The sequence below is a fragment of the Cornus florida genome, unplaced genomic scaffold, assembly GCF_030987335.1.
Source record: "Cornus florida cultivar Cherokee Brave unplaced genomic scaffold, ASM3098733v1 CherokeeBrave_3.0.0_Hap2_Chr04, whole genome shotgun sequence".
In the NCBI taxonomy this organism is placed as follows: Eukaryota; Viridiplantae; Streptophyta; class Magnoliopsida; order Cornales; family Cornaceae; genus Cornus; species Cornus florida.
The window spans coordinates 100,880,333-100,892,856 of NW_026775574.1; the positions used below are offsets into that span (position 1 = coordinate 100,880,333).

General features: G+C 34.3%; 1 pseudogene; it reads left to right on the forward strand.

Annotated features, from left to right (window-relative positions):
- The first annotated feature begins 289 nt into the window (after positions 1–289).
- Positions 290–2,152, forward strand: LOC132302379 (receptor-like protein kinase FERONIA; annotated as a pseudogene).
- The last annotated feature ends 10,372 nt before the right edge of the window (positions 2,153–12,524 follow it).

Sequence of the window (12,524 nt, forward strand, 5' to 3'; positions counted from 1 at the left end):
GGCATTCATATGGAAAATCTAAAGGGTAATCTTGGCTACTTAGACCCACGTTCCATGCATAACCTACCTCTTAATCAACATGACCCCGGAGTTCAAGCTCCAATTCCTCCAATGGTCCTTTATAATTATTATAATCTTCATGCATACCATGCACCAACTTGCATTGTGTTGCCTAATTTTGAGACTAATCAATATGAAATCAAGCCCAAGACCATTCAAATGTGTTCACTCTTTTATGGCTTGGATGAAGAGGACTTCACTTTTGTGAGTTTCAAGATGAGACCACAAAGCAAAGTGACAGGGAATTCACTATATTCATAGAGGATAAGACGGCCGAGGCTCAAGCCGATGTGATTGTTTGGGCTGGAAGAAATCAAGTCCCGTTTTGCAGAAATTATGCAGTGATGATGCCGAGTCAAGGAAAAGATCAGAAGAAACAGAATCTGTCGATAGCTCTGCATCCTAATCCGGAATCACAGACTCTTTACTCTGAAACCATCTTGAATGGGATAGAGGTCTTCAAAATCAGTGACTATTATGGCAATCTCGCCGGACTCAACCCTGACCCAGTTCCACCGCCTGCGTCATCGTCGACCCCACAACCAGCGAATACGGAAAAACAAAAGACTACACCAGTTGCCGCCGTGGTCGGTGGTGTTCTTTCCGGTGTGGTTGCACTCTGTGTTCTTGGTTTGTTGATTTTCCGGCAACGGAGGAGAGATAAGGAATCAGGTTTGGGCAAGAGCTCCTACACCGCAAAAAAGCACGACAAAATGAGTGGCCCACTTCTACCGTCTGATCTGTGTCGTCGCTTTGCTGTTGCTGAAATCAAAACCGCGACTGATAACTTCGACGGCAATTTAATTACTGGACGTGGGGGCTTTGGCGACGTGTACAAAGGGTGTATAGACGATGGGACCACTCAGGTTGCGATCAAACGGTTGAAACAAGGGTCTCAACAGGGGGCCCACGAGTTCCAAACTGAAATCGAGATGCTCTCTCAGCTCCGTCATCACCATCTCGTTTCTCTAATTGGGTACTGCTATGATGAAGGTGAGATGATCCTCGTGCACGAATACATGTCTCTTGGGACCCTTCGTGATCATCCCTACGGCTCCGATTATGAAGCGAAGGCTCGAGATTTGCATCGGTTCTGCGCGTGGGCTGCAGTACCATCATGATGGTGCAAAGAATAGGATCATTCACCGCGACGTGAAGACAACCAATATTTTATTGGATGATAAATGGGTGGCAAAGGTCTCAGATTTCGGATTATCCATAGCAAACTCCAATCTCGCCGCCAACACCGCAGTCAGCACCGTGGTGAAAGGTAGTTTCGGGTATTTGGATCCTGAATATTTTCGACGGCAACGATTGACAGAAAAGTCTGACGTGTACTCTTTTGGGGTGGTGTTATTGGAGGTATTGTGTGCTAAATCACCGGTGAATAAGACGGCGTTGGAGAGAGATCAAGTGAACTTAGCTGCGTGGGCTAGCAAATGTTATCAAAATGGTACACTTGATCAGATCATTGATCCACATCTGAGTGGAAAGATGGAGCCGGAGTGTTTGAATAGATTTGCGGAGATAGCAATGAAGTGTTTGGACGATGAGGGAACCAAACGTCCCTCAATGAATGATGTAGCGTGGACCTTGGAGTTTGCATTGGAGCTGCAAGAGGGTAAGAAGGAGGGAATCAAGACTGATGGAGCTGATGTAGAATTTAAGGAAAGGGATCTCAATTGTCAAATTGGGCCGGTGGGCAGCGATGATGGATAAGTGTCGACCAGTAGGGTGACGATGACGAGTGATGGTGAGACGAGTTTTACAACCGATGGGTCTGATAAAATGTCTTCAGGTGCTGTATTCTCTGAGATCATGAACACTAGCGGGCGTTGAAATGTAGGTATTGGGGGCGAAGCTCTTGCCAGTAGTCATCATAGTTTGTTTCATAGTTTGTGATAATCATTTGGATTTTGTTAATAACTCGAGGTATTTTCTAGACATGAGCTTTCTCCCGAAGGAGTGGTGAGCTCAAACCACCGTGTGTGTTGTTGCTTACCAAGTCAAAATTGATAAGCATGTTTGTTTATTTATAATCATATGTCTTTTGAATTAATATGATTTGTTCAACTGGTTTAATGGCTGATAATATGTTGGCGGACACTATGAAATGGTGGTCAGAGATGAATAATAATTTGAACATTTTAGTTCAGGATAGAAATTGATCTGAAAGAACGTATAAACAAAGCCAGTGGGTATTGAATTTGAACAGAGACTTTTTAGTTCATTTTTTGATAATAATTATCTATTTTTATACTACATATGATCATAAAATAATTTAAAAATAATTAACGAACACTTCTTACAATAAAATATTTTTTGCATTACCATAATTTAACAAATACATATCTATCTTTTATATTCAGGCCCAAAACTTTCATCAGCCTTGCCCTTTCTTCTGCAGTAGTAAGGGTTACAAGATGTCTGTAATAAATCTCATCATAACCACTTTTGGGTTTCAACTTTTCAGAAAAAGTGTGGAGTGTTTTGGACATTACATAGATTTCCTGTGACGAATTCAAATTAGCTATTGAACGTGTTCTAATTTGATAAATTATTCCAAAAGAAGATTGTAAAGTTGACAATGTTAGAGAACTATCACTTTAATGTGACATTTGGTTGATTATACATAATTTTATGTACCCAGAAACAACTTGGAACAAAAATGGGGTTAACAAAAAGGTTTGAGCTTAACAAGGCACATAATTAACTTACAGCATTATATAGATTTATTTTTCTCTTTAGAATAGATGGATTTCTCCCCCAAAAGTATTGTTGGAATTCTTTTTCAACACAACAATACAATTTTTCGACACAAATGCTTACCTCCATCACAGGTTTTGAATTCAGTGATCAATTCGGTACATTTTTTTGGGCCTCTTTGTTTGCCTTAAAGCACTGGGCCAATTTAAGTTCTTTTTCTACACTCTTTTTTCTTCCCTTCCTTTTTGTACTGGCCAATGGGCTAGGATTTTGTCCATAATCTTATGGGGGCTCTGTTTTTTTGGATATGCCCCACTTATACTTTGCAAATTGTCTTTTATTTTATTTTAATTGCATCTCACTTATTTACCAAAGAAAAAAAAAAAAAAAAAAAAAATTGTCAGTTCTAAAAGGTTTAAGGTTAAAATTTTACTAAATTATGCCACATAATGCTCCTTCTGTCTAACCTGTAAAATTATAATCAATCAAATTATGCTTAAGTTGATTTATGGATCTCAGCACAACAAATTAGGTTTTTTTTTTTTAAACAAAAAAAATTGTTGCAAAAGATTTTTTTTTTTTTTTTTTTTGTAGCAAAAAGTTTCTAGAAAAAAAATAAATAAATAAAAATTTGTCACCAAGTTGTAGCAAAAAAGCTAATTACTAAAGATTTGAGTTTTGTAGCAAATCTAATTATATTTACTACAGTTTAATTTTGTAGCAAATAATAAGATATTTGCAACAAAATTAAGACATAGCAATTCATCTAACAATTGCTTACAAATATATGACATATACTACTACCATTCAAATAAACAAATAAATAAAATTATAAAGGAAATTTAATATTATCATCTATATAACTCAAGTTTTTTGACACGAATAATAATTATTTTGTTTTCATTTTAAGATTTTTTAAGAAGATTCAACATCACTCATGTTATGTCAAATAATGAATATGATACGGAAAGACGAATTGACACTCCATAATTGAGAATTAAAGCCATTTCTAGAAATTTTTGTCGCCAGCATTTTAATCAAAGAAGTATAACTTATGCATTATATGAAAAACTTATAGTATCTTTAAATTTAATATTATCCATGCACAGATACGGGAAATAACGAAAAAAAATAAAAGAAAAAGGGTGCCTGACTAATTCAAAAGGCAAATGATTAATAAAGATGTTTCATTTGGAAAAAAATGTAAATTGACAAAGACCAATTATTTTCACGTAATGAGCGCGGCTGGTGTGTATCATGTGGTGAATATATTTGGGAGAAAATATTGGAAAAGTAGCAATAATTCAAGTTGGAGCCAGCAAAGAGAACCACTCATCCAATTCAAGGTAATGATTCAATTATAAAATATACTCTAAACCTAAGTGCTTGTTTGGTGAATGAACTGGCCGGGTTGGAGCAAGTAAAATGGTTGTGCAGAAAGGGTATTCATTAGCATTCCTTGTGGTAATACTGGGCGCCACAATTGTATGTGGAGCTATCCCTATCTCTATCTCTATCTCATCATATAAGAAGGCCATCAATTTGAAGTCACAGTCTTCCTGCAATGAGACCATTGGCGAATGTCGCATGCTGGTGCTTCAAATGGTTCCTGAAATAAGTAGAAGGCTACTCACCGGGAATGAGGGAGGTGTGACTAGCGTGCCCGAGAATGGGGGAGGACAGACTGCAAAGACATTAAATATAGGTGCAGCCGTAGGCGCGCAGTGTGACAGAAATTATGGAAGTTGCCTTCCTGGTGCAAACGGAGATGTCAATGATAGGTGCCATCCTTATCAGAAGTGTGGCCTTGGCAATTCCTAGCTACTCGATCACACCATGCAAAATCTTTGTTTGGCAAATTCAAGAAATAATTTCACTTGTCTTTCTTAATTTGTTACTTTTAAACCAGGTGTTATGTAGTGTTTATTTAAATTATAAAATCATTAAGCCAATGATCGATTTTAGTGTTGCTTTCACCATTTTCCTGATTATGTAACATGCAATTAAATACATTTCTATCTACTATATATGTTCAGACTCAAAACTGTAGTTCACATATATGATTTGATGCAAGGGTTGTACTGGTACTGTAAGGATACACATTTCAACATGTTGATTGCAATTATTACTGAATGTTTGGTCACCACATTTGCATTATCCAACCTGTCATTATTTTATTCCCTTAAGGAAAGTTCATTTTTGAAAGAGAGCACCAAATCGATCGGACGCCCAAAAAACAAAAAACTTAAAACTTAGAAGTCTTCTGATTCTAATTGAAAATTACGTCTATAAATTATTGCGTTCATGGTACTTTCTCCTGCTGCTACTCACGAGCTACTTGTTCTATTCTCATATTTATTATATTAAAAAATATGCCCTTAAAATATTAGTTAGACGGTTGAAAATTCTTTTGCAAGAAAACAAATGGCAACAAGACATTTTAAAGTAACAACAAAATTGAAAACAAGAGAACATGGGAAGATATATTTTTTGAAGGACAACAATAATGAACACAAGTTGGAGGCAGGAATGACGGAGGACCATTCATTTGATATCCGAAGCTAATGTTTCAATTATAAAAAGGATACTACTCTCTAAAGACTGGTATTGCCCCCCAAGTGCATGTGTGCTGAAAGAGATAGAGTAGTGGTGAATTGGGCTGGAGCTAGTAAGTAAAATGGTGCTTCCATTATTTGTGAAGAAAGGCTGTTCCCTTGTATTCCTTATGGTAATACTGGTCACAATTGTATGTGTAGCTACCTCTACCTCACATAAGAAGAGCGTTGTCAACTTCGAGTCACACCACTCTTGCAATGGTACCATTGGTGAATGCCTTATGGACAAAGAGCTGGTGCTTCCAATGGATCCTGAAATTAGTAGAAGGCTACTCGGTGGCAGTGGGGGAGGAGTGACTCGAAATACGTTGAATACAGGTTCAGTAGGCCCAAACTGTGATCGAAAATACTTACCCTACATGTATTACCCAAACAAAAAACAAAAAAGTCAAGACGACGTGCACTGATTACCAGAAGTGTCGCTCAGGCCATCCTCCGTAGCTAGTCACAGCATATGCAGTATCTTTGCTTGGTGGTGATGCAGTAAGTGTAAAACTCTAACTTAATTTGTGTTAGACTTTAATTACAAATTATCATAAAACCCTAGATCTTAAAACTTCAATTAATTTCACATTTTTATAACGCACAAATAAATATAGTTAGATATATATACCTCTATTCATGATATCAAACCTTGTTGAGATTAAATCCAATGTCCAGATCCTTTAAGCACGAACCAATCTACAACTCTGATCAACAGGTAAAGGCGGAAACTAGTTTCTCTCTCTTGCCTTTTGCACACAATAACCTTTTACGTGTTGTCTCAATAATCGTACATAATTGATGGAGCATATGCACTTTTATAAAGGTAGAGAGAGGACCAGTTTTCCTTTTAGTAATACAATTCTACTTTCCATCAAAGTAAGGAATTAGAAGGGAAATACTTCTCCATAAGTAATTACCAAAAAAGTAATTATAAGTTGACCAAGAATAATTAATTGATATCTATTTACTTAGCCACCAAGTAATATGTCACATGTCCAAATCATGTGGGCCACAATTAAATAAATAATCTTACATTTTTCCACTTGGCACATATGATAACTTCTGTAGTGGTTTAGTAAAATAGTCATTAGTGTGCACCATAAATCAAATTAAGATATTAATATGGTCATCATAAATACCATGGTAAACAAACTACCAATGTGAGTCATGGCGGTTGTATGTCACTAAATGACACAGTCCCTTCCATGTACCACAACACTAGTAACCCATTTAACATTATCTATAATTGAGAAGCATTAATAAAGGTCTAGTAATAATGTCTTTTCTAAGACTATTTTTGTTTTCATCATTTAAAGTAATACATGCATGTACATACATACATTAACAAGAAATAACAGAAACACATTTTAATGAGCTTAAAATGTCACATATATATAAGCATTGTTAAGCAATCCATAACAAAAATAATAGTTAACTTTGATTATATTCAAGACCCATTCTTTCAAAATGCCCTATGAATGTCTTGGGTGGTAATCCTTTTGTTAATGGATCTGCAACCATAAGTTGTGTACTTATATTTTCAAAAGACACTTGTTATTTCTGAACTTCTTCTTTAACGGTAAGATATTTCAACTCCATATGCTTAACGCCATTGGAATACTTATCATTTTTAGTAAAGAAGACAACTGCGGTGTTATCACAATAAATTTTCAGCGGTCTGGAAATTGAATTCATAACACCAAATCCTGAAATAAAGTTCCGCAACCACAAACCATGATTTGTAGCCTCAAAGCATGCTACAAACTCAACCTCCATAGTAGATGAAGCAATAATAGACTGTTTTGCACTTTTCCATGATATTGTCCCTCCAGCTAAAAGGAACAAATAACCAAAAGTGGATCTTCTACTATCCACACATCTAGCAAAATTTGAGTCTGAGTAACCAATAACCTCTAAGTCACCAGTCCTTCTAAATATGAGCATATAATTCTTTTGTTCTTTGTAAGTATCTCATGACTTTCTTTGCAGCTTTCTAACGATGCATTCCTGGATTGCTTTAGTATCTGTCTAGCATTCCAACTGCAAAACCAATATCTGGACGAGTGCAAACCTGTGCATATATCAAACTTCCCACAATAGATGCATAAGGAATATTTTGCATTTCTTTATGTTCTAATTCATTCTTTGGGCATTGCATCAAACTAAATTTATCCTCTTTCTGCATTGAAACAATACTAGCTGAACAATATTCCATACCAAATCTCTCTAGAATTCTCTCAATGTATGTTTTTTGAGACAATCCTAACAATCCACGTGACTTATCACGGAATATTTCTATTCCTATCACGTAGGATGCCTCACCCATATCTTTCATCTCAAAATTCTTAGAGAGATAATTTTTAGTTTCATGCAATAAACCAAGATCACTACTAGCAAGCAAAATATCATCAATATATAGAATCAGAAATATAAACTTACTCCCACTAACCTTCTGGTATGTACACCGATCAACAGTATTTTCATTAAAACCAAAAGAAGTAATAGTATCATTAAACTTAATATACCATTGTCGGGAAGCTTGTTTAAGTCCATATATTGACTTCTTAAGTTTACAGACCATGCGTTCTTTACCCTCTAATTTGAAGCCTTCGGGTTGATCCATATAGACTTCTTCTTCTAAACTCCCATCTAGGAAAGCAGTTTTCACATCCATTTGATGCAACTCTAAATCATAATGAGCTACAAACGCCATGGTAATTCTAAAAGAATCCTTCTTAGATACAGGAGAAAATGTATCTTTATAATCAATGCCTCCTATCTGAGTGAAGCCTTTGGCTACAAGTCTAGCTTTATATCGTTCAATATTGCAATTAGAGTCGCGTTTGGTCTTAAAGACCCATTTACACCCTACTTGTTTAAATCTTTTAGGCAATTCAACGAGTTCCCAAACTTTATTTTATTCCATTGACTTCAACTCCTCATTCATGGCATTAATCAAATTAGTAAAATTATTACTATTAATGGCTTGTGAATATGTAACCGGATCCTTACATATCCCTATATCAAAATCAGATTCATGTAGATATAACACATAATCATCCGGAATAGCATGTCTCTTTTCTCTTTGAGACCATCTTAATGTTATTCCTTGTGGTTCTTCTATAACTTCATTGGTGATAGTTTCATTATGGAGTTGTTGATCATTTAATTGTTCTTCGTTGTTATACAGTTCAACAACTGGAGAAACAATTAGAAGTTGTGGGTAAAGGGATTTGTACCCTAACTTCTTGAATGATCACATTCTCATTTCTATCACTCCCACTTATTTCACTATCCTTAATGAATCTGGCATTACCAGTTTCAACAATTCTTGTACTATGTGTAGGACAGTAAAACCTATACCCTTTGGATTTTTCTGGGTAACCAATAAAGTACCCATTAACTGTTCTAAAATCCAATTTCTTTTCATGTGGAATATAAATCCTAGCTTCCGCTGGGCAACCCCAACCATGCAGGTGCCTTAAACTAGGTTTCCTTCCTGTCCACAGTTCAAATGGAGTTTTTGGAACTACCTTACTAGGAACCCTGTTTAATATATATATAGTAGTTCTAAGAGCATACATCCATAATGATATGGGTAAAGAGGAATTACTTAACATACTCTTTACCATTTCCATAAGAGTACGATTACGCCTTTCAGCTACACCATTCTGCTGTGGCGTGCTTGGCATAGTGTATTGAGCACAAATGCCACGTTTTTTAAGGAGTTTAGTAAACGGTCCAGGGCATTGACCCGTTTCATCATACTTTCCATAATATTCACCACCTCTATCTGACCTTACTATTTTCACTTTTTTATCTAGTTGCCTTTCAACCTCATTTAAGTATACTTCAAGAGTATTCACTGCTTGAGATTTATCATGCAACAAATAGATATATCCATAACGTGAAAAATTATCCATTAAGGTGATAAAATATTTTTCTCCACTAAAAGATGGAACATCAGAAGGTCCACAAATGTCTATATGAATAATTTCAAGAAGCTCTATACTTCTTGTGGCTCCTTTCTTTATGTGTTTGGTTTGTTTACCTTTAATACAATCCACACACACAATAAAATCAGTAAAATCTAGATTCCAAATAATTTCATCTTTTTCTAATCTTTTTAACCTTTCACTGGATATATAACCCAATCTTTTATGACACAAGAAAGATGAATTTTCATTAATTAAGCTACCTTTGGTTCCAACATTATGATGCAAGGTCAAAAGTGTTTCAGAAAATAAATCATCAAGCTTTATCTTGTATAAACCATCAACAAGAATACCAGAACCAACAAATTGGGATTTTTTGAACAAACTGAAACATCCATTACCAAATTTAAATGAAAAACCATCAACATCAAGTTTGGACATAGAAATCAAATTACGGGAAATTGAAGGAACATAAAGAGTTTTAAACAAATCTAAATAAAATCCACTATCTAAAACTAAACGAAATGTCCCAATGGTTTCAACTGAAATTTTCTCCCTATTCCCTATGAACAAGAAATCATCATTTGGATTTGTGGTTTGGGTTGAAAGGAATCTTGGCATCGTATTGGAAATATGAACATTAGAGCCTGAATCAACCTACCAAGTATTAGAAGGAACTTCAATTAAGTTTGATTCAAAACATACAAAAGCCAAAGGCTTACCCTTCTTTTTGAACCATTCTTTACGTTTCATGCAATCTTTCTGAAAGTGTCCAGATTTGTTACAAAAATGACACTTATCATTCTTGCGTTCCTTCTTTTGAGTAGCTTGATCAGAATCCTTTATTTGGGGTGTTGCTCGCTTAATGCCTTTTCTAAGCCTTTTCCCAAATATCTTTCTAGCTTCTTGAGTCATGAGATGAACATTATGATTATCTTGTTGCTTAAGCCTTCCTTCCTTCTGAACTAACATACTGGCCAATTCATTCACATTCCACTTGTCCTTAATAGTGTTATAGTGAATTTGAAATGGCCCATACTGAGCAGGTAAGGAATTGAGAATAAATTGAATGAGAAAAGTCTCATCCACATTCATCCCTAAAGTTTTCAATTTCGCAACAAGATTGGTCATGTCAAGAACATGCTCATGCATACTACGAGTACCATCAAAACGCATAGTAGTGAGGTCAGCCATTAATTTCCCTGCAAGAGACTTATTTGCAGTACAGAAACATTCTTCAATATTTTTCGAATATTCCTTAGCACTATCAGTTTGGGGAAGAGTTGTTTTGATGTTGTTTGCAATAGTCATTCGCATAAACATAATACTCAATCTGTTCGATTTCTCCCAAACTTTATGGAGAGTCTTTTCTTCCTCACTGCTTTCACTAGTAATAGCAGTAGTTTCTCAATTTGAAATGCTAAATCAAGATCTAGCACACCTAAGTTGAATTGAACTTGCTCATTCCATTCTGAGAAGTTAGTCCCATTGAGAATTGGAACAGATGAAACATGCGAATTCACTGAAACAGGAAGAGATACTACAATAAAATAATCATAATAAGGTAAATGTTCATAACATTAATACTTTGAGATAACAACACATGTAAAAATAAATAAATACATTGTACAAATATGGTACCCCTTTGGGTAGTAACCACAAAATACAAAAAATGATGCTTAGATGTATTTATTTATATATAGCTTCATTAGTGATGCACTAATTAATTAAATAGGCAAGTTACCTTTGGATATCCTATATCTACCTAATTAAAAATTACATACAACCCCTTAATGTTTATTTAATTACTTGAAATTAATTCCCTTTGAGGAATTATTTCTAATAATTAAATAAATCCAATATTCATGAATTTTACAAAAAATTATAAGCATCATTATTCATGAAATATTGCAATTATATCTACCACTAAAATCAATATTCATTAATCATTATGGTTAGGCCACTTTAGTAGCTACCAACCTTTCTATAATATGAATATTAAATTATTTAGTGGTAAATTCAACATTAAATTTCCCACCATATTATGCACACATAATTTACAAAGTCAATTAATTAAATTGGTGTGGGTGTCTTAAAATTTCATAAATACATGTACTGTAATATATATTAATAAGCATATATTCAATTATGTACAAAACAAAAAAGGTATCATTACTTTTTGAGAATCTCGATTTGCGCAGCGGAATCATAATAAAAAATTTCACTCAACAGACTGATGCACCAAATAACGTTACTGTATACTCGCACAAAAAAAAAAATTAACATCTCCTTTAGCCTTTTTGTCTTATTATGCTTGTATATACATAAGTTATATATATATAAATACATAACTATCCTACTAATAGTCATGCACAAAAAAAACACTTGACTTTGTCCCATTATGATTATACCACATGTTAACTACTATTTTGAAAGTACGTAAATCAAGGCACTCTTTTAGAATTAATTATTTAACTTCAACAAAAACAAATCCCACATACATACAGTTTCTTTAATCCAAATAAGAAAAAAAAAAAAAAAAAAAAAAAAAAAAAAAAAAAAAAACGGATACTATATATGCGGGTCTCAATCAAAGCAGTAAAGGAATATAATAAATTAAAATTAAATAATTTTTTAACTTAAACTTACACATATTATTTATGCAAGTATAATGGAAAAATAATAAGTTCCAAAACTATGGTCTCTGATACCACATGTAAAACCCTAACTTAATTTGTGTTAGACTTTAATCACAAATTATCATAAAACCCTAGATCTTAGAACTTCAATTAATTTTACATCTTTATAACGCATAAATAAATATAGTTAGATATACATACCTCTATTAATGATATCAAATCTTGTTGAGATTAAATCCAATGTCCAGATCCTTTAAGTACGAACCAATCTGCAACTCTGATCAACAGGCAAAGGCAGAAATTGGTTTCTCTCTCTTGCCTTTTGCACACAATAACCTTTTACGTGTTGTCTCAATAATCGTACATAATTGATGGAGCATATGCACTTTTATAAAAGCAAAGAGAGGACCAGTTTTCCTTTTAGTAATACAATTCTACTTTCCATCAAAGTAAGGAATTAGAAGGAAAATACTTCTCCATAAGTAATTACCAAAAAAGTAATTATAAGTTGACCAAGAATAATTAATTGATATCTATTTACTTAGCCACCAAGTAATATGTCAAGTAATTATAAGTTGACCAAG